This window comes from Cupressus sempervirens, chromosome 7 (genome assembly GCF_028749045.1).
Source record: "Cupressus sempervirens isolate cs-2001-9-10 chromosome 7, ASM2874904v1, whole genome shotgun sequence".
Lineage (NCBI taxonomy): Eukaryota > Viridiplantae > Streptophyta > Pinopsida > Cupressales > Cupressaceae > Cupressus > Cupressus sempervirens.
The window spans coordinates 638,207,638-638,228,333 of record NC_143124.1 but is presented as its reverse complement, the minus strand read 5'-3'; the positions used below and the strand labels follow the sequence as shown (position 1 = coordinate 638,228,333).

The 20,696-nt window shown below is 32.9% G+C and overlaps 1 long non-coding RNA gene across 1 annotated transcript in view; it reads left to right on the top strand.

Moving 5' to 3' along the window:
- The first annotated feature begins 2,222 nt into the window (after positions 1 to 2,222).
- LOC149548299 (uncharacterized) overlaps positions 2,223 to 20,696 on the top strand; it is a 31,041-nt gene continuing 12,567 nt past the window's right edge. The window contains exons 1-2 of the long non-coding RNA XR_016354011.1: positions 2,223 to 2,508; positions 9,676 to 9,740. This is a non-coding gene — a long non-coding RNA (uncharacterized LOC149548299). The remainder of the gene's footprint in view (positions 2,509 to 9,675; positions 9,741 to 20,696) is intronic.

Sequence of the window (20,696 nt, the reverse complement as noted above, 5' to 3'; positions counted from 1 at the left end):
TACCGGCTAGGAGGATTGTCTATCAAAGGTTGAGAAAAGGGTGCAAAAGATGCAGGTATCAAACCAAAACCTAGCTAATCAGGTGATTGCTACCCTAAACATTCTCAATGAGAACATCAATAGCCTAGGTGAATCGCTGAAAAATGTAGGAATCGGTGAGGATAAGGATGAAAAGGCCAGCTCGGACCTTAGGAAGACCGAGGGAGAAATGAAAGAGACCAAGGGCCAAGTGGAATGAACTAACAACCCAAACTAGGAACATGTGGGCGTGGAGATCCAGAGCACCAATGAGGAAGCAAAAAATTTGCAAGATCTAGATAGTGAGAAATAATTGCTAATGGTCTGATTTTTTTCTTCGTATTATATTTAGTTTAGTGCTTCTGGCTTTTGTCTAATGGTTGCGTCCTTGTCTTTTGTTTCTTGGTCGCGAGCCTGTCTTTTGTTATGGCTTTTAATAGGCAGTTGCATAGGGTCTAAACTTTATTTAATATTTTTATTTTAGATATTATGTAAAAACTTTTAGGTTTTAGGATCCTTGTAAAACTTGTTTTTCTTGATAAAAAACTATTTTTATAAAATATAACATTAGTTTATTATCATTAAATTTAATATATTTTAGTATTTAGTAAATATTGAGAACCACAATACAATAAATATTAAAAATTAAAATAAAATGATTTAATAATAAAAATATTTAGTTGATAGGCTTCTAAAGTGTGAAGATACCCAATGGTATTCAATGTTTGATATTGGATTATTCAATGCAAAGATATTATTCTTTGTAATAAGCATATTTCATATTGGTAAATACTTGATAACCTTGCTTGCAAATTCATTAGCCAAGGTTTGATAAAACATAAGGGATTTTTTTTAACATGATATTATAGAGATAGTACTACCCCCCACATACTCAAGGAGATGATATCATGACTTAGAATAATAGGTTTTCTTAAGGCATAATGATGATACTTGGGATTGATTTTCCTATTTCGAGATTACATTAGGCCTAACATCCCCCCAAAATTGGCCATTCCTCTAGAAATTATATCCCCTATACTGTGAACCCGACCTTTTGTATTTTTCCATTTTTGGTTGGTAGAATTATTGTTTGACCGTGGTATTCTATCTAAGATTTTTTTTACAAGTATGTTTTATTCAATTCTAAAAGAAACATTATTTTGAATATAATTGACTCACTAGAAAGGTTGTCCAATTTTGATGTTTAAGTTTAGTTTATCAACGCTTTAATATTGTATACAATTTTGGGATACCTAAAATGAAAGGTAGTTACAAAGCCTTCTTTTAGATGACATACAATCTTAGCACATGATACCCTCTTTTCCATTATCACTAGAGTCAATATTCTCATTTACCTTTTAGTTTTTGTGTTGTTCTTTCTTTTTACATCCTTTGGTTTCAAGTTTTTAACCATTATCAAGTGTACAACTCGACCCTTCAGATGCCTATATTCTAGGATTACCTAGTGACATATGAACATATGGACCCCTTTTTTACTTGGACTCAATATTAGGAAACACTATTTTTGGCTTTTACATTAAAATAATATTAATAATGTTTTTGCTTTATTGTATATAATTGCATGACATTTTTTTCTTTTCAAAATGATAAATTGCTTATGATATTGTTTGACCATGATATATATGTTGATGTCAGATGCAAATTAATCTTTATCATCTTCTATTATGCAAATTGAAAGATGTATAATTTATGATGTTCTAAAATAGAATGCAAAACATTGACCCATTGATGTGGTTGGAGGGGGAAGGTGGGAGTGTGACTGAGCTAGAGGAGGCTAGCTCCTCGACAATGATTGATCATATAGCCTTGTTGCATAATTGCGACCATATTCGAGTTTTATTATTCTTTATACTCATGTGATTTGTCATAAAAATTAAATTAGGAAACTCTTTCATTTCTTTGTTTTACCATGATTGATTAGAGATTTAGATATTTAAATTGTAAATTTTGACATTTAAAGTTGAAATAAATACATGTTAATATCTATAAGTATATTAGATTAATGCTATTAGACCTTTCACTTGTTGAGATGGAACATATGTTTCTATATATTGTTGTGTCTCCATTTAAACAATTTAGCTAACTCATTATTGACCTTAGTAGAATTCAAAAGACCACAATATAAAAAACATAGTAAATATAAATTCCAATTAAAAAGCGAAACAATGGAGTTTTAAAATTAAGGAAACTTTATTACTCTCAAACATTATTATCCATTTTTGGGGTTTCTCCTGTCAAACCCGATACATAAAAGTGGGAGTTGCTAAAAAATTATGGCCTTACCCTGCAAATCAAAATATTAATGGTGACACTAATTCTGGGGAAAAGAGAAACAAATGACGGACATAAGTCTGGAATCATGAGGAAAGAAGACACAACGCACATGAGGGGAAAGGGATACAAGGATTGAGTCTAGGGTTTTGGGAAAGAAACATAGGAGAGCTTGTACAACCAGATGAAATTCTCCAGGTTTCCTATTGTTATTATTTCTTTTTCTCTCTTCGTTGTTGTAAATTTATCTTGATTGATCTTTTGCCAAACAAAGTTCCATCTCTATAGACAAATTGATTTCTTAGATTGTGTGATTATTCTATTCCTTAATTGCTCTTCACATTTTATTCATGCTTTAAAATAGATATGGCTTCAACCCTATCTCTTTGTCGTCAAGGATTTGTTGTTCATTTTACTCCATTGCGACGCCTAGTCCACAGGGGACGTGTCTTGTTTCAATTACACATCCATTCTCATTATTATAACAATCAAATGATCCCTTTTTCTCCTCAAAGTTATGGCTTGATGCCTATTTATCTCTATCTGGCCGCTCCAAACTTGTTGGTCTGGTTGGACAACAATACCTTCCTATTTGTATATTCTATCAGAATGTTGGGGGCTTGATAGTTCTAAAGTCGGTCCATTATGAATATATTTGATGGTCATAATCTATAGATGGGGGTCTACACAACCTTTCTTCTTTCCAAGTCATGATCTTGATTTTGATCATTCACCAAACTAGTACTTAGAGACAAGGGCAGTTGGTTATGGGACAACCTTGCCTATAAAGTCTAAAAATAGGTTTGCATTAGTTTAAAGAAAACCCAATTCACCCATTACTATGGCGAGGGTCTATTTTAAGAGCTTCTCCACTACCTCTCAGTAAATGACTTGATATGATATGTTTGATATCTATTATGGTGTGAACCAGACTCATTTGATCTATGAACCTTGCATCATCTATGCCATGCTCATGCTTGTCCCTTTTCAAAAACATTGCAGTATTGATAGGATGAAAGTGACTTGTGACATATCTAAATGTCTGTAGGAATATATGTATATGATTATCTTTAATGTACCTATAGAACTGATAACAACAACTCAAGTAAATACATGTACTTATACCTTGTTGATAGGAAATATGCATCCATTCTTATTGTATTGAAGGTCTTCTCATAACATATAGTACATTAATGGCACCATGTCATGATACACGATGGATTCTTCTTTATCAGATTGTGCTCATGTAATAAAGGTGTTGGACAGATGTCTTCTCCTACTCTGATGTTAGTACCAGATTTGTAAAACTGTGTGAAGAGCCTAGAGCTGGATTCTCTTGTAATATTGTGTACATTGATGTGACTTATTTATTTTTCATTTTTTTTGGATTGGTAAATAGTCAAAGCCTAGATTAATTATTGGTATTTTTTGTAATTAATTATTTTTATGCGTTAAGCGAATTTGAACCTAACACCTCCCACATGAGAGGCTCACAAGTTACCGTTGTGTTGTAGGCTCTTGCCTAACTTATTTTTCATTTAATAACATAGTTGTAATCCATTTTTTCCAGATCTGTACATTTGCCATAGTCTTTTTTGTTTTTTATGTTAGTGTTCAGTGCTGGAATATAGATTTCATTTGATAAGCCAGTAACCTAAAAACCTAAAAGAACCATTGTTTGGCCATGCGGTCATATAAAAATTTAATCATACTTTGAAGATCAAATTTTGGAAAAAGTTTGCATTCTTTATCAAATAGAACTGGAAACCAGTTTAAAATTTGCATCATACAGTAATACAATAATACAATAATACAAAATGTAGAAAATGGTCTCTAAACCTAGAATGCTGAAGATACAACATGGTAGACCATTTGCCATTGAAGTAGACTTCAACATAGATTCAGAATCCAAATCTAGCTGGTCATCCTAAGCATTTTGTCCAAGATTCAAAGTTTACAAAGCTTAGTCTGTAATCCCATACAATTCTTTTGTCTGCTAAAAGACTTCTTGGATTAATTAAAATATAGATTTTTTTTGCAAAACTCAAAATTGTTTCTTAAGAATAGCACAATATTGGAGTAACATTTATATATTTAAACATAGAATCAGAAAATCCAAACTATTCTATATTGTCTATACAACCTTATCTGTACAATCCAATGTCCACTGATTTCTTCCCTCTAACTGCACAACAATTACTCTCTAGTCTCTCCATTGAACAATCCTTTGGTTTGCCCACTTTTTACAGCTATCTATCTATTTTGATATTTATTTAAATATCTTCACTTCATATAGTTGATATTGAACACACACTTTGAAAATGATTTAATAGCCGTTGATTTCACAATGAACAACAATTCTAACCCTTTGGAGAGCTGCTTTTGTAGCAACATCAATTTGATCCATTTGGTTAGCAATTTGAAAGCAACAGTTTTGACAATGATTTTTCTGTTCTCCTTGCAATCTTCTTCTTTGATGGATTTTTAATGTACCCTCTTCTAGGGCTTTCTTGTTTTGTATCAGAATGCCCTGTACAACGGTACTCTTTATTTGATACCAATTGCTGGAAAAAAATGTGATATAATTTGAAAGAATTAGAGGGCATACATCTCAATATGTGTCTTTTAGAGGATGTTACTTTGGTGTTTGTAACTTATATTAAGATATTTTGTAACCAAACTAACATGGTTTCACTACGTCATTAAAATGAGCAGACAAACTGTGGTCTTAAATTATATCATATCTCATAATACAAGTCCATTGCATATGCCTTGAAAAGAAAAAATGCATGGGGATTTTGAAAGCCGACATAGTCCTTTGATTGGATCTTGAACTATTACTGGCTAATCAACAATTTTTTTAGTGTGCATTCTATATGTCTTATCTGCAACGGAGATGAGGACATAATCATATATTCTCCACTGCCCATTAGCTAAAAGATATTGAGGGACACTTCCAGGAAAAATTGTATATTCCCAAATGTAGTGTTGGATATGGTAAAGAAATGGGCACTAAAAATCAATACTAAATCCTTTCACATCCTGTAAAGTAGTGCAACGAATCATAATTCATGACTATTTGATGCGGAGGAAATTGCGACTTAACGCAAAACTTATAGTTTTGACTGAATTCTCCAAGAGGCTGAAACTTTAGAGAGGCAAACTAATCTTTCCTACAGTTAACTGAACTTCGAGCCTAGTTATTGGTAGCACAATATCCTTTAAATAAAACAGGAATGACTCTTTATCTTTCACTGGAACACTATGAAAGCCAATCTCATAAACTTTCAACTACTTACATCAACATATTGATCATAAAAAAAATCTGATCATTCTGCCAGAACAATAGTCCTGCACTCCGACATGCATAACTCTCGAAATATACAGTATTTTGAAAATCCCTCCGGTGAGAAGGTAGTTAATTAGTTTTTTAGAAACATGTCCAAAATGTAAGAGGATCCAACGGTGGATCAAAAACTTATGGCATCTGCACTGAGCTCCATTTTTCCTGTCATGCAAAAACCCATATACTTCCACAACATTCAAATACTAAATTGTTTTCAAGCTATTCAAATAATGTCCCATTCGATTCATACCATGAATCGGTGGGAAGGGAAAATTACGCACTCAAGAACATTAACTCGGAGCTTTGTTGTGCTAAAAAACCTAGAAACATTGCTGTACTTCGAATAATCTAGAAATGCCTTATTAAATATGTTTCGAGTTCTCCATTTTCTTCTCGTGTACGTTTTCTCAATAGATGTTCATTATATTACAGTCATTAATTTTTATTTATTTATTTATCTCATCTTTTCTTTCTTCATAATATATCTGCTCTGAAGTCTCCTCAGATTTGAATTGAAACTTACACCACACTTATCTTATCATTTATTACTAGCATATCGAAATGATGCTTTGCATATATTTAATTGTTGTTTATAAATTTAAATCATATTATGGCTGGTTGTGTACATAGTATATGCCGACTGTAATTATAATGTATGCTTGAATTCTCAACTACGGATATTGGTTCCAATCTTCTGATCTGCTGCTGACTAGACCTCTTTGTAATTGCTTCCCGTGCCTGGATGAATGATTATCTTCACTCCCTTCTTAACTAATATCATATATTCTTCCGAGTCTAACGCCAAGATCAAATACTAAGCTTGTTGAGTTTGATGTTTCAATTCTTCTCTCGATTTCTATCTGGCTAGAGTAAAAAATGATATTCTAAATACTGCAGGTTCCTTCCTAATCCCACATCACTGTCCGTATGTTTTTTTCCCTTCAATGTGACATCTGTATTCACTTTCTAATCTCTTAGAATGAATATCCATAGCTCCTATAGCAAACAACTCCACTCTAATGACTATGATGTGAATGTATGACTGGGATTGTTCAGTCACTGTCTTATATGCTGTTTTGTATCTCATTTTTCAATAATCTCCCTATTCTCCCATTCTTATTTCTCCATGTATCGTGATTATATTTTAATTTCAATATTGGTTCATATATTACTATTTTTTATCATAAATTATATCTCATGTTCTTTGACTATATAATTATATTGTGAGATTAATGATATATTATAATAATACATCATTGTCACAAGAATAATTATTTTTCTTTGTATCTAATATTTTTATAATTTTTTGGGCCAAACAATTTTAGATTAATTTGCTAACACATAAGCACCAAATAAAGTTATTGTACTAAGTGTGTACTTAGTGTTTGAAATCAGAGTAGAGGATCAACCCGATTGGAATTCAACCCTTGTTATGTCTTTGCACAACAAAAGATGTGGATGAAAGCATACTCTATGGACCAACTCAACCGAATAAAAAGATAAAGTCATACAATATGGGCCCATTCAACCCATGCTGGGTTTTTTGATTAATCACAATGTTCTAACTCTTGAGATTTTTAGCTTCAGAAGACATTCAAAACTTCGAAATTGTCATAGTTTAGTGCTTACCAAAATGAAGCTCATTTCCTACAAATTGAGCAAGCTTCTAATATAGGCACAACTCAATAAATGGTCTATTCTATCTTGGCTATTAAATGGGCACTGGGCACTCATTAGAACACAAAGAGTAGGAACAAATAATGACCTTTTCAACATAAAATTTCATGAGTATGAGTGTAATGTCTTCTACTCCAAAATAAGAAATAAGAAAAAAAGTAACCAGCTAAAGAAAGTCATCTTCAGTAGTATCTGTATGTTTTTTTTGTATCATTTTCCTTGTAATTGCTTCCCAGTTGATTCCAATTCTGATTGAATCTGAGCATATTTATATCATGAAAATATCTACATTACTCGCCAAAATGGCATCTGCCCTGTAGGAAATGCCTGTATGGTTTTCTTTGCTGATCTCTTTGATAATCATTAATACTATGTGTTGACCTTGACCCCTTAAGTATTGCATCAAATAGGCATGATATTGGTCTTGTATGCCCCATGAAGCCCTTTTTGGATGCAAAAAGGGTATTTGAGGATGAAAAACCCATAGCTGAACAAACATCAGTTGAATATCCAATATTTGACTTCCCAATAAAACTATTACCTGCATATGAGGATACCGATGGAACATGCACTGGAAGAGATGTGTCATTGGCTTTCTCTCAGGTGTTCTCTTATCAGAATTTTTGTCAATATATTTGTTTGAGGTTTAAATAGATTATCTTTGTGTATGCCTCACTTGATAGGATCTGTTGTTTTCCTTTATTTGTACTCTCAAATCTCTAGCATTACGAGCATGCAAACTTCTAGAATGCTTCTCATTGGGTGCTTTCTTTCTATCCTCTTCATTGGGCCATGGCTGCTGAATAGTTTGTAGTTTGTAGATATACGTCTTTTGATAAGAACCCGGTGCAACAGGGGCAAAGGCCTGTCACTTTTTCTCCAAAGAACTTCTATTGCAAAAGTGTGTTGCTTCTTAGCTGTGCCATAACTTTTGTTAACAATTCTTCCTATAACACATAAAGTACCAATAGGTGAACCTGTGGCACTTCTTCAAGCAATACTATCTATACATATCATATGTGTTCTGTTCAAACATAACACTATCACCAGTGTAGGCATTGCCTTTACAGTTCAACAAAAAACTTGACTTTGGGCATTTTTGTTCACCACTACCATCTTCAATCTCAAGGTGCCCTTGAATCCGCTCAATAAGAACTGCTCTCATTCTTGACAATGTTAGCCCATGCTTCCTAAGATATAGCTTACATTGTTCCACTTTCAGCTTGTCCATCTTACCCTCTTCAATGAGTGTTGCAACTTTTGAATAATCTTTCTCATCATTTTCATTTAATAAGGTTATTTCCAGATCTGGGCATACTGTAACATCATCACCAGATTCATGGCCCCCATCCTCGTTAGAGCTTTGAATGGAAAGCCTTGAGCTGGCCCATGTGAGTTGTTCACAATTTGAACCCTCACTTTTGTTTTGTGTATTTATTAATATAATGATATTATTATTATCTAAGAAATCATTAATACTATATTATAATATAGTCATTTTATCATATTATTTTTATATTACCACTTTGTCAATTGTTATAACATTATATTATGTCTATCCCTAATTTTCAATTATAATTTGATGAATGTATCACTAATTTTAGAGCTCCCATTTTTGCCCACACTATGCAAATGTTATCAATGTGCATTGGTTGATTTAGATTGTTCATTGCGTTTGGTTTTTGAAGCTACACGGTTCTCAACCCACGTAATGGTTCATCTATGGGTTCCAATTTTCAACTTCACAAGCTATATGATATGACCCTGACCACCTTATATTATTGATTATCTATTATTAGTTATGATTGTTTTTAAATTGTAATGTGCATCATTGTTTATTGAAATGATAAAGGACTACTCCAAATGAAATCATTGCAAACAAAGTGACTAATATGTCAAACTTACATGACTGAAAAAGTGGGAGCATGCCATTGAGAATCTTCTAATGTCATTAGTAGCTTAATCCACAATACTTGTATTGAAGCAATATCACTTTTAACTCGCAAAAGATTGATGTTTGATCAGTTGGCTGTTATATTGTATATTTTTAGAATATTTGTTTTCCAATTATTAACTTTATGCCCTTTGTTTCTTCCTCCTGCTGTGATGGAGTAGCTGCTCTAGTTTTATTGAGTGGAGGGAAATCAATGGAGCTAGGTTTACAAGTTATTGCAAACATATTAGGCTATGTTGTTGTTGCATAGGCGTTTCTCTTTACATACTATTTTTGTCATTTGTAGCTAAATATATAAGATTTTCCCTTTCAATGTTTGATTGAGTGTAAGTTATATTGTTAGTCCCTGAACTATTCATAACTGCTCCATCTCTGGCCATCCCAAAAGATATTTCAAAGGCAGGCCTGGAGGCTTCAGCGATGGACTATAATGAGATAAATGAAGCATTCTCTGTAAGTTTTTTTTTTACTGTAAATCCATGCATTTCTATAATGTATCATTCCATTAGAATCTCTGATGCGAAATGTTTCTAGGATCTACTTTCCTAATCCAACCTCATAGTGAAAGATAATACAATGAAAACATACCCCAAGAAATCACAAAACTCCTTATCAAAGCACCAACTTCTCAATCTACAATTCCTAAGAACCAAGTTACCATTCTTATAGCACCAACTCTAAGAATGTAATTACCAATTGTTTTAGATTAAGGTAAAAACAGGTATTGAAGGGGACCCGAAACACTTAACAGAAAAGCAAAAGATAAACCATGAAGCACCACCAGGTTTTACAAGGACTTGAAACTTGCAGTTTAAAAGTTACAAAATTAGGTTTTACAGGGACCTGAAACCACAAAATAAGACCAAAAAATGAAACCAAGTTTTACAAGGACCTGGAACCTAGTTTTTTTTACAACGAACAAAAACTAGTTAAAAAACCAAAAACAGCGACCAGTTACCAGGACCACTACTAAAACAAAGACTAGATACCAGGGACACAACTAGCTGCTACTGCAACTCTTTGATCATTTTCACCACCTCTTTGCCTACCTCCGCAGTGCTTTGGATGGTATCAACAACAAATCCCCCAGTTACCTCGGCTGCCTTTTTCCTTGAGCTCTATCTGGTTCTTTTACTTAGTCCACCTAAACTTTCATCTGAGTGATCTTTGCACAGTCAATTTCCTGATCCTGCTGCATCTTTCCCACTTTTCTTTTCAAATTCATTAATATATAATACATCTAGGAGTCAACTTTAAGAGAGGTATCAACCTTAAGCTTTGCAGTATGCAGGAAAGAAAGCATAGTATCCCTACCAGAAGACTCATCCTTCTCTTTCCTTGTATCTTCCTTAACATTCACAACATCCTTGTTAGTAAGGTTCTGCTTTTCCTTCACCATTAGTTATTTTTCATCCCTCACTCCCTGGGTATGCTCACTTTGATTAATTTCATCTTCACCAACATTACTCGACCCTGTATTTTTGTCATTGCTTTCATCCACCTTCTCCTTACTAGTCTCACCCTTACTACTAGGGTAACCTTCCAAATTAGAACTGAAATCTCCCACATCCGTGTTCTCCTCCATATTTTTTTCATCATTATTATCTGAGTTATTAGACTCAGTAATCTCTTCCACATTTTTCTAAGGGGTTTCTTACTTCAGACCCCTCCTTTTCCCACTAACTCCTTCCTCACCTTTACTCTTCCTAGAGTAGGTTTTTCTATCAGAGCCCTTCTTTTTCTCAGAGAGAGGGGAAGACACAATAGCCTTGTTCTTGCAGTAATCCTCAATTAGTAAAATTAACCCTTCATGTAAAATCGGATGAGACTCTTTTTTCCTATGGTCTTGAAGACTTTGAATTAAAGAAAATCTCAGATAAAAAGGAAATGAGATCCTATTCTTGTGCCTAAAGTGATTCAGGAACACAAAATGAAATTTATGAAGACGCTTAGCTCTACCATCAAAAATAAAATACTCACGGATGCAAGAGAGCACGTGCTGCCAGATAACCTTAATTTGACCTAGTTCATAAAAGTCACGATTCTTCTCCAGGTTCTTTTCCTCCTCATCCTTTTTTGAAAATTTCTTAAATGCAACATTTGAAATACTTATTTCCTTACTGAACTTTATGCCTTCCTTAGGCAAACCCATCACCTTGGCTATGAAATCTTCAGACAAATGCACCGTCACCCCATGCATAGAAACCCTATCTTCAATCTAGTTTTTGAAGAAAGCCTCTGTGACATGTGGTTTACAACCATGAAGGCACTCCAAATAAGTGATGAAATTACCCTTTTGTAGAATTTTCCAAACAGAGGCTTTGGCCTTCCATGCTTTACAATTTTTAGGCTTCTGTTTTCTTGGTTCTCTGTGCATTTCTAAAGACTTTGTTTTACTGCAAAAAGCCAAAGGTGAGTGGACATGAAGAAATAAAGAAAGCTAGTGTATTCATTAAAACAACTAAGGCACTCATTAAAACATATACGTGCGAAGCCATGATAAAATTCACATTAATGTCCTTTCTGGGGAAAATAACATTGACATCCGTAACCCCACTTCAATATATCATTAAACTGCTAATCTTAGCAAATCTTTCCCTCTGTTGCGTAGTTCTATCATAATTAATAAGGGCTTTCAAATCCACATTCTTGCTTAAGTCATCATGCCATGTCATTTTATACCCTCGTTGGACAACCTGGTTGGCGATCTGGTCTGCCACAACATTACCTTCACGGAAATAATGAGATATAATTACTTTCTCAAATTTATTCATTAAAGATTAAATTTCCATTACACTAGCTTCAATCAACCAAGTAATCAATTTTTTGCCATTAAACATATTGACAATGTTTAAAGAATCTCCTTCCATCCAAAGGTACCGGAAACCAGTTTCCATTGCTAACCTCATAGTATATAGAGCCGCAGTTGCGATGTCCCCGTTTTGACATGTAATTCGAATAGGTATTATATCTAAAGTAATACTAATAATTAAAATAATGATATTATAATAATATTATATTAAAATAATATTTAGTAATACTATTATAATCATATAATATTTTATAATCATGTTAGATTTATAAATAAAATATTATATTATAATCATATAATAATATCATATTATGTATAACATATCATAATATAATCAATGAAATAATAATAATCTAATATATTGATATTATGATGATTAAGATATATTTCAATGTAACAATACTATATTAATAATGTATAGTTGAAATATTATTAATTAAATATAATTATTAATATAATATATTAACTAAGCTTATTAATATAAATATATTATTAATATAATATAATTATTATTAATATAATAATATTATTATTATAAAAAGACGTGTCTTACTATTAATATGCATATATGTGGAATAATAACATTGAAAGGGGATCATCGGATAGAAGATTATAAAATTCATACGGATGAAATAGGGAAATAAATAAATGTCCTAAAACAAGACATTACAAGTGGTATCAGAGCATCGAACCTGCCATCCTGTGAGATATTCAAATGAATTTTATGAGAAGAAAATTTACAGAAGAGTCTATGAGAAGGGGTCTTTAAGAAAAAATAACAAGGATTCAAAAACATATTCATATTGATTGATTTTTAAAGCAATTGAACATGTATTTACTAAGGTTAAAATTTTTAAGATGAGAGTCTTGATATATTAAAAGTACGACCCTCTGGTTCAGCTCGTGAAAATATTTAGTCATATCTAGGACTTTTCAAATTGAAAGAATATTTGTTGGAGATGAATGTATTCGAAGGACTGGAAAACAATCTCTGCCAACACTTTAGTGCATTATATAGTGCGAGTGGTAGCGGAGAAAAGGAAACTCTTCTGTTTATATCCTCTACAACAAGTAAACTTATTTTTTTCTACCATTAAGGTTGTGGACCAACCCACCATTTGTTGTCAACTGAAATATTAGAGCACGGGAGCTCCAGAAAATCATTTGTGGTAATAAAATAAGAAGTATTGACTTTCAAAATATTTTGTATCGTTGTCAAAGCTTTCACAAAAATTTATTTGGTATACCCTATTTTAAGTGACAAGGCATTTGTCGGGCTAATATTGTTAAGTGAATTATTGATTAAATTTTGTTGACATTGATGAAGATTGTTTGTTATAATATTTCGAGAGTGAATAATAATATTGTTAACTCTGTGAATTTATTTGGCACTGAATTTCAAGTTCTAATGGTTAGCGGAAGTGTAGTTGTTACAACTAAAAACATAATACTAGCGTTGGAAATATTAAGTTGTCATGAATATGGAGGATGAGCAATGCGGGGATGAATCTATATTAATGGCCATGTTGTATTTTTACATTGAGACTAGCGTTGGGAGATAAAGGGTTTTGACATGCAATTCGAATAGGTATTATATCTAAAGTAATACTAATAATTAAAATAATGATATTATAATAATATTATATTAAAATAATATTTAGTAATACTATCATAATCATATAATATTTTATAATCATGTTAGATTTATACATACAATATTATATTATAATCATATAATAATATCATATTATGTATAACGTATTATAATATAATCAATGAAATAATAATAATCTAATATATTGATATTATGATGATTAAGATATATTTCAATGTAACAATAAAATATAATAATAATGTATTATAATAATGTATAGTTGATATATTATTAATTAAATATAATTATTAATATAATATATTAACTAAGCTTATTAATATAAATATATTATTATTATGAAAAGACACGTCTCTTACTATTAATATGTATATATGTGGAATAATAACATTGAAAGGGGATCATCAGATAGAAGATTATAAAATTCATACGGATGAAATAGGGAAATAAATAAATGTCCTGAAACAAGACATTACAGCAGTAGCCTCAGCTTTATGGCTATTAGAAATAACAATAGGTATAGCAATAACATCTATTATATTACATGTATGATCTCTCAGAATTCCTCTACAAACCGCTTTGCCTAGGTTTCCCTTTGTAGCACCATCAAAATTCCCTTTAAGCCATCCCAGAGGGGGAGCCTTCCATCTAGTCTTCAATCTTGGGTCTTCTTTCTTCATATTAGAACCTTTGGAAAACATTGGATTGTCAATTTGAAAATCTTTATCACATTCTCTCTGAGACTTAAAATTTTCCTTTATTGCTTTGACAATGTTTTGGCCAAGCACCCACCCTGGCATTTCTTTATTTCTAAAGATTCTGTTATTTCTTTCTTTCCAAATACCCCACCAAAGACGGGGGAGAGTATTTTTTCATAGGAAATCAACATCAATATCCTTAGATGGACAGATGCAACTTTTAAAACAAAGTTCTACATTATTTTGATGAACCCAAATAATATTTCAATAGTTGAGAATAGAGCTCCATACTTGTTGACTGTAAGTACAGTTTAAAAACAAATGATCTTTGTCTTCAAAACCTTCTTTACATAGACTGCACCTATTAACTACATTAATGCCTCTCTTTTGCAAATTGTCTTGAGTAAGAATTTTATTTTGAAGCAAGATCCAATAAAATATATTTATTTTTGGTATACGACCCTTTATCCAAGCTTTTGTCCATAAAGGTTGGTTACCTTTCTCCTTAGATTTGAAAACAGAGGAAACTTTGAATTGACCACTAGGATCAACACTCCATATCATCTTATCCTCTTGAAGGGGATACAAAGAAAAGGCATTCAACATAATCTGGATGTTATGAAAAATCTGATTGACATCAACAAGGTTAACCCAACTGTTATTATACTAATAATGTCCCACAAGAGTCCCATACAATTGTTTGCAACTGTCAACTTGGGTCCTATCCTCAAAGTCCTCAATTAGGGGATGATCCATTATCCAAGTATCTTCCCAAAATCTGACCTTCTACCCATTTCCAATTTTCCACGAACAACCTCTACTTAAGGTATTCTTAGTTCCTTGCACAACCCCCCAAATAGTAGAAGGGGAAAGAACATCAAGAGATGACAGAAAATCAGATAATGAATGAGCATTAAAAAGATACTTATGTTTCCATATTGTACTCGATTCTTTATCATCATGATAAACTCTCCATCCTTGTTTGGCCAAAAGAGCTATATTCATGCTTTGCATTGACCTGATTTCCAATCCACCTTCCCCGATAGGCTTACAAATTTGATCCCAGGCTATCAGAGCCATTCTCTTCCTTTCCTCAGTACCAGAGCAGAGAAAATTTCTTTGAATTTTATCAATAGTATTTGCAAATTTCGTTGGTATTCTAAAAAGACTCAAAGCATAAGTAGGGATGCTTTGGAGACAAGCTTTAAGGAGGGTAATTTTACCAGCGCGACTCAAAAGGTTACCCTTCCAACCCACCAATTTCTTATTGAACTTCTTTATGAGATCTTCCCAAAAAGAGTCTGGAACTTTAGGTCCCAAAGGGAGACCCAAATAAATACAAGGAAAAGATCCTGTTGAACACCTTAGAATTTTGGCAATTTTGTTCTGTCTTGGAGCAGGGGTATTAATAAAAAACAAAGAGCTCTTATTCCAGTTTACCAACTGACCTGAAGTAGAAGAGTACAAACTAAAGGCTTTCTTGAGATTTCTAGCTTCATTGACTTCAGCTTTGCCCATGAAAATAGTATCATCAACAAATTGACCATGAGAACAAGTAAGAGGTTGAGAAGAAGGCTGCAAATCTTTAATATCCCTTAGGAAAACTAGTTTCCCAATATATCTCCCCAAGCAATCGGCCATAATAATAAAAAGAATAGGGAATAAAGGATCTCCCTGTCTCAATCCTCTAGAGGGACTAAAGAATTCAATGGAGAACCCATTCACCAAAACAACTATAGAAGTAGTAGAGATCAACTGAGATATAGCCCTTACAATCTTATGATTAAACCCAAAGGCTTGTAAAATCTTAACAAGAAAAGCCCATTCAACTTTATCATAGGCTTTTGCAATATCAACTTTCATGATAAAACCTTGATTGTTAGAGTAGGATAAAGAATGAATATTCTCATGAGCAACAATAACAAAATTAAAAATTTGCCTACCTGGGATAAAACCATTTTGTTGAACAGGAATAAGAGATGGAAGCACCAAAAGCAACTTGGATGTGAGCACTTTTGAAATGATCTTATAAAAGGAATTACAAAGACTAATAGGCTTGAACTGGTTTGGAGAATCAACCCCAATCTTTTTAGGAATAAGACATAGGAAGGTAGAATTTATCTCCTTAAGCATTCTTTTAGCCCCAAAGAATTCTTTAACAACATCACAAACATCTCTTCCAACCAGTTTTCATGCATTCTGGAAAAAGAACATGGGAAGACCATCTGGTCCTGGAGACTTATCCCCTCCTAAGGAGCAGACAAATTTTAAAATCTCTTCTTCCTTAGGAATGAAACCTAACAATTTATTTTGTTCCTTAGTAATTAGAGAAGGAATCACCTTTAAAAGTTTAGCTTGGTGAGTAGAATCAATGTTAGGATCAGCTGTCATTAAAAAAAAAAAGGAGACCATCTCTTTCGAAATACCCTTTTCCTCAGTAATCTTCAAATTACCCTTTTTAAGATATGAGATACGAGTTTTAGCTCTATGCTTCAGACTAGAAAGATGGAAAAACCTGGTATTCTTATCTCCTTCATTCAGCCAGATCGATCTGGATCTTTGCCTCCAATAGATTTCCTTTAGTGACAATGTCATGATATTCTACCAATTTTTCATTCTCTTCCCTTACAAGGTCAGAAGTATATCCTTCCCTCTCTATCTTGCCCTGAATATTTTGGAGATCTTCCTTAATACTTGCTTTGCTCTCAAAGATATTACCAAATTTAACATTTCTTAATTTTGAGGCCACTCTAAAAAGAGCATTTCCTTCAACATCTATGTTCCACCATTCAGCCAGTTTACTTTCAAATTGTGGATGTTGTAACCACATTTTTTCAAACCTAAAAGGAAAGTTTTTTTTGAAATTTATCTTTTCAGTAAAAAAAATCGAAGGCAAATGATCTAACCCAATTTTCTACAATGCCTCCAGTTTGCAAACAAACTCTCTAGTCTAATCAGGAGAAATAAAAACTCTATCCAATTGAGCTTGAATACAATCATTACCTAGCCTCTTGTTGCTCCAGGTAAACTCAATTCCATGAAGATCCAGGTCAATTAAACCCTCCTTATTAATGAAATCCATAAGATCCAGTCTCCCATCTAGCTGGCTCACATTCCCTCCCTTTTTTTCATAGTAATAAAGAGGAATATTAAAGTCCCCCATGATCTATCGACCAAAGTAATCTTTACTCTTTATATGAGAAAGAGTGTCCCATACCTTTTTCCTAGAATTCTTAATATTTGGAGCATACATATTAACAATATACCAAACATTATTCTGATCAATGCTAGTAATTTTAACCACCATGAAATGTTTACTAGCATTCAAAACAGTTCCGAAGTAGTAGGATTTCTTTCATAACATCAAATTTCCCCCTGAAGCTCCTTGTGAAGTACTTGCTTTTAAATAGTAATCTTTAAAAGACTTGATTTGTTCATCTCTCTCCTTTTCCATCTTTGTTTTGTGCAGCGACAAAAAAATTGGTTTATGCTCTCTAACAAAATTCCTAACAACATCAAGTTTATGACTACTATTCAAACCCCTAATATTCCAAGTAATAATTTTCATATTTGTTTTTTAGGGGTAAAATCTAGAATAGTTGCTTGTCTTCTATCAACAATATTCTACATACTTTCCATTTCTCTGGTTCTCTTAAAAGATTTCCTTCCAGGTTTCTCCAGATTTCCAACATTTGGTTTCATCTTGGCTTGCTGCTTCAATTTACTACTACGAGTCTCCACTCCTTTAGGAACTGCATTACTCTTCTTTTCTATCTTTTTCCTTTGACTCAGTTTATGTTTCAAATTCTTACCTTCCTCATTTTTCTCCTCAAATTCAAAATCATTCCTAAAGGGAACAATTTCTGTGTACAAAGGTGTCTCAAGAGGCTTAGGAGTAACATTCTAATTTTCAATCAACTGAAAAATCTAGGATTCTTCCAGCACCATTGATTTACTAGTATCCAATAGAATTTCCCCCTCCTCTAATTCCTCCATCTCAACTAGATCTTCCCAGTTTGTCTCAGCCTTCTGATAAATAACTAACCGCGTCGTCATATCCACCATATTCTCTATATTTTGCTCAGGTGAGGTGGAGTCTAGAATCACCCCAACCCCTTGATTTTCACTGCTCGAGTTTTCCTTTGAGGCCAAATTTGACATTTTACCAATTTCTTGAAATTTTGAGTTCAAGTTATCCTTCACATCTTTTGCATGAATAACTTTAGGTTTCCAAACTTTCTTTTGGAGTTTTACTTCTTTCTTTTTAACTTCCTTATCAGTCTTAGGATTGTTCTTACCTTTATTAGGACAATTTTTCACCCAATGGCCCTATTTTTTACAAGAAAACCAAGTATTTGGGAGATCTTCATATATAATTTCTTGCATTCTTTTCCCTAGTTTTCAAATTAGTTCCACTTTTTCAGGGAGGTGATTCAAGTTTGCCACTTTCACATATACTCTGGCATTCTGAAGTTTAGATTTCGAGGCCGTTGCATGATCCATAGTGATTAGCTCCCCAAAGGAGCCAACAATTCCTTTAAAGATATTTTCATACCAAAATTCTAAAGGAAGGCCAGGAAGTCCAACCCAGATCAGAGTTGTTAAGAAGAAGGCATCAGATAAATCCATATTTGTCTCCCATTTTTTAATAGTGAGAGTACTTTTGCTAAATAACCATGGACCTCCGCAGAGAACCATATTCCTATCTTCTTTATAGTTAAAAACAAATGAAAAGAATCCATTCAACATAGGAGCTATATCAACTTGACCACGGATAACCCATTTCTATTTAATCATTTTTTTAAAAGTTTCTATATTTGGTCTGGCCCCCATAAACTTTCCCACAAGAGTAAACTCCATAGCAGATACAAAGAAATCAACGATTGGGTCTAGAATAAAAATTTGAAACTCACATCTCTCCCAACAAGATTTCGATGTGATCAGAGGGAACGATGATTTTCCACCAGGTTCCCTACCAAATAGGGAAGACCATGTCCTATGATCACCTAACCCTTTTTGTGAATCTTCTATTTTCCTCTCAATATTGACCCCCACATTCTCCAAAGGATTCTTCTCATTCTCAAATATCTGACTAGGCACGTGATTTGCAGTGGAAGAGTCCAAAGAAAGGTCTCGGACCCTACAACTAGTGGTACCAACATCCATAGTTTTTTCAGAATTTGCCAGATTTTCCTCAATTCATCCTTTTGCCCCATCAGAATTTGCCAAATTTTCTTCAGTTTTTCCTTCTATCCCACCAGGATCAGTACCTCTCGCAAGATTCTTCCCTTCCAATTTCCTGCCTAGCAGAGAGCCAGCCAATTCAAAAACACTTAAGAGCGCCAACCATCTTGTGAACTGACAGTGTTATGCGATAAGACTGATATGTTAAACTTGTCCTGAGATAAGGCAAATATATATAATTACCAACTATTACCGATTTTTATATGAGAATAATATTTACAACTTTAAATGTATGCAAATCATTACACCTTGAATATAGACAATCTTTAGCATTATGTACTGTGTTTTGGAAACAAGGTTTTGCACTCTGAAAACTTTAATGCACTTGATTGTTTACTTGCAGATAGAATTCCAAAACATCTAAGCACTCCTCGAAAAATTTCCTTACAAATTCAGTACTAAATCAAATAACAAGCAAACTATATACTTGATCACTACAAAATATTCTTCTCAATTCTCATAATCTCGTCAAAATTTCCTAAGAAAAATGTGTATCAACAATCTACACTTCTACATCTAAACTCTTCTATCAAATTTCTCTTACGAAGATTTCTACTTAGTAATGTCGATAGCACAACTTCTCTATAACAAAAGCATTTTTCATTCATTGCATACACACATGTATTTTAAAATTGAATGCAATGTATAAAGAGAATTCAATATTTCTCCATTGATAGAAATTTTTAATTGCCATTAGTTGGGAAGTTGTAACTATCAATACAACAGAGAGGTCATCGTCCAACTACCTACCATCGTGGCTTTCAATCTCAACCAACAACTTTTCATTCAAAGTTAATATATATTTATGATGGTAAAGAGAAGTTCATAAAATTGATTGCATCGAATAAACTAGATTTCTATCAATTATAGGTTGTACGTAGTAGGAAAGTGATTTGAGATTATGTCTTGATATTCATTCAACAAAAGGTTTGATTAGAAATATAATTAAAGAAATCACTAAGATCTAAACATTTGTGGAGCCCCAAAATCTATCATTTATTTATATTTTTTCAACATTCTTTGCCAGTTCTAATTGATTAAAT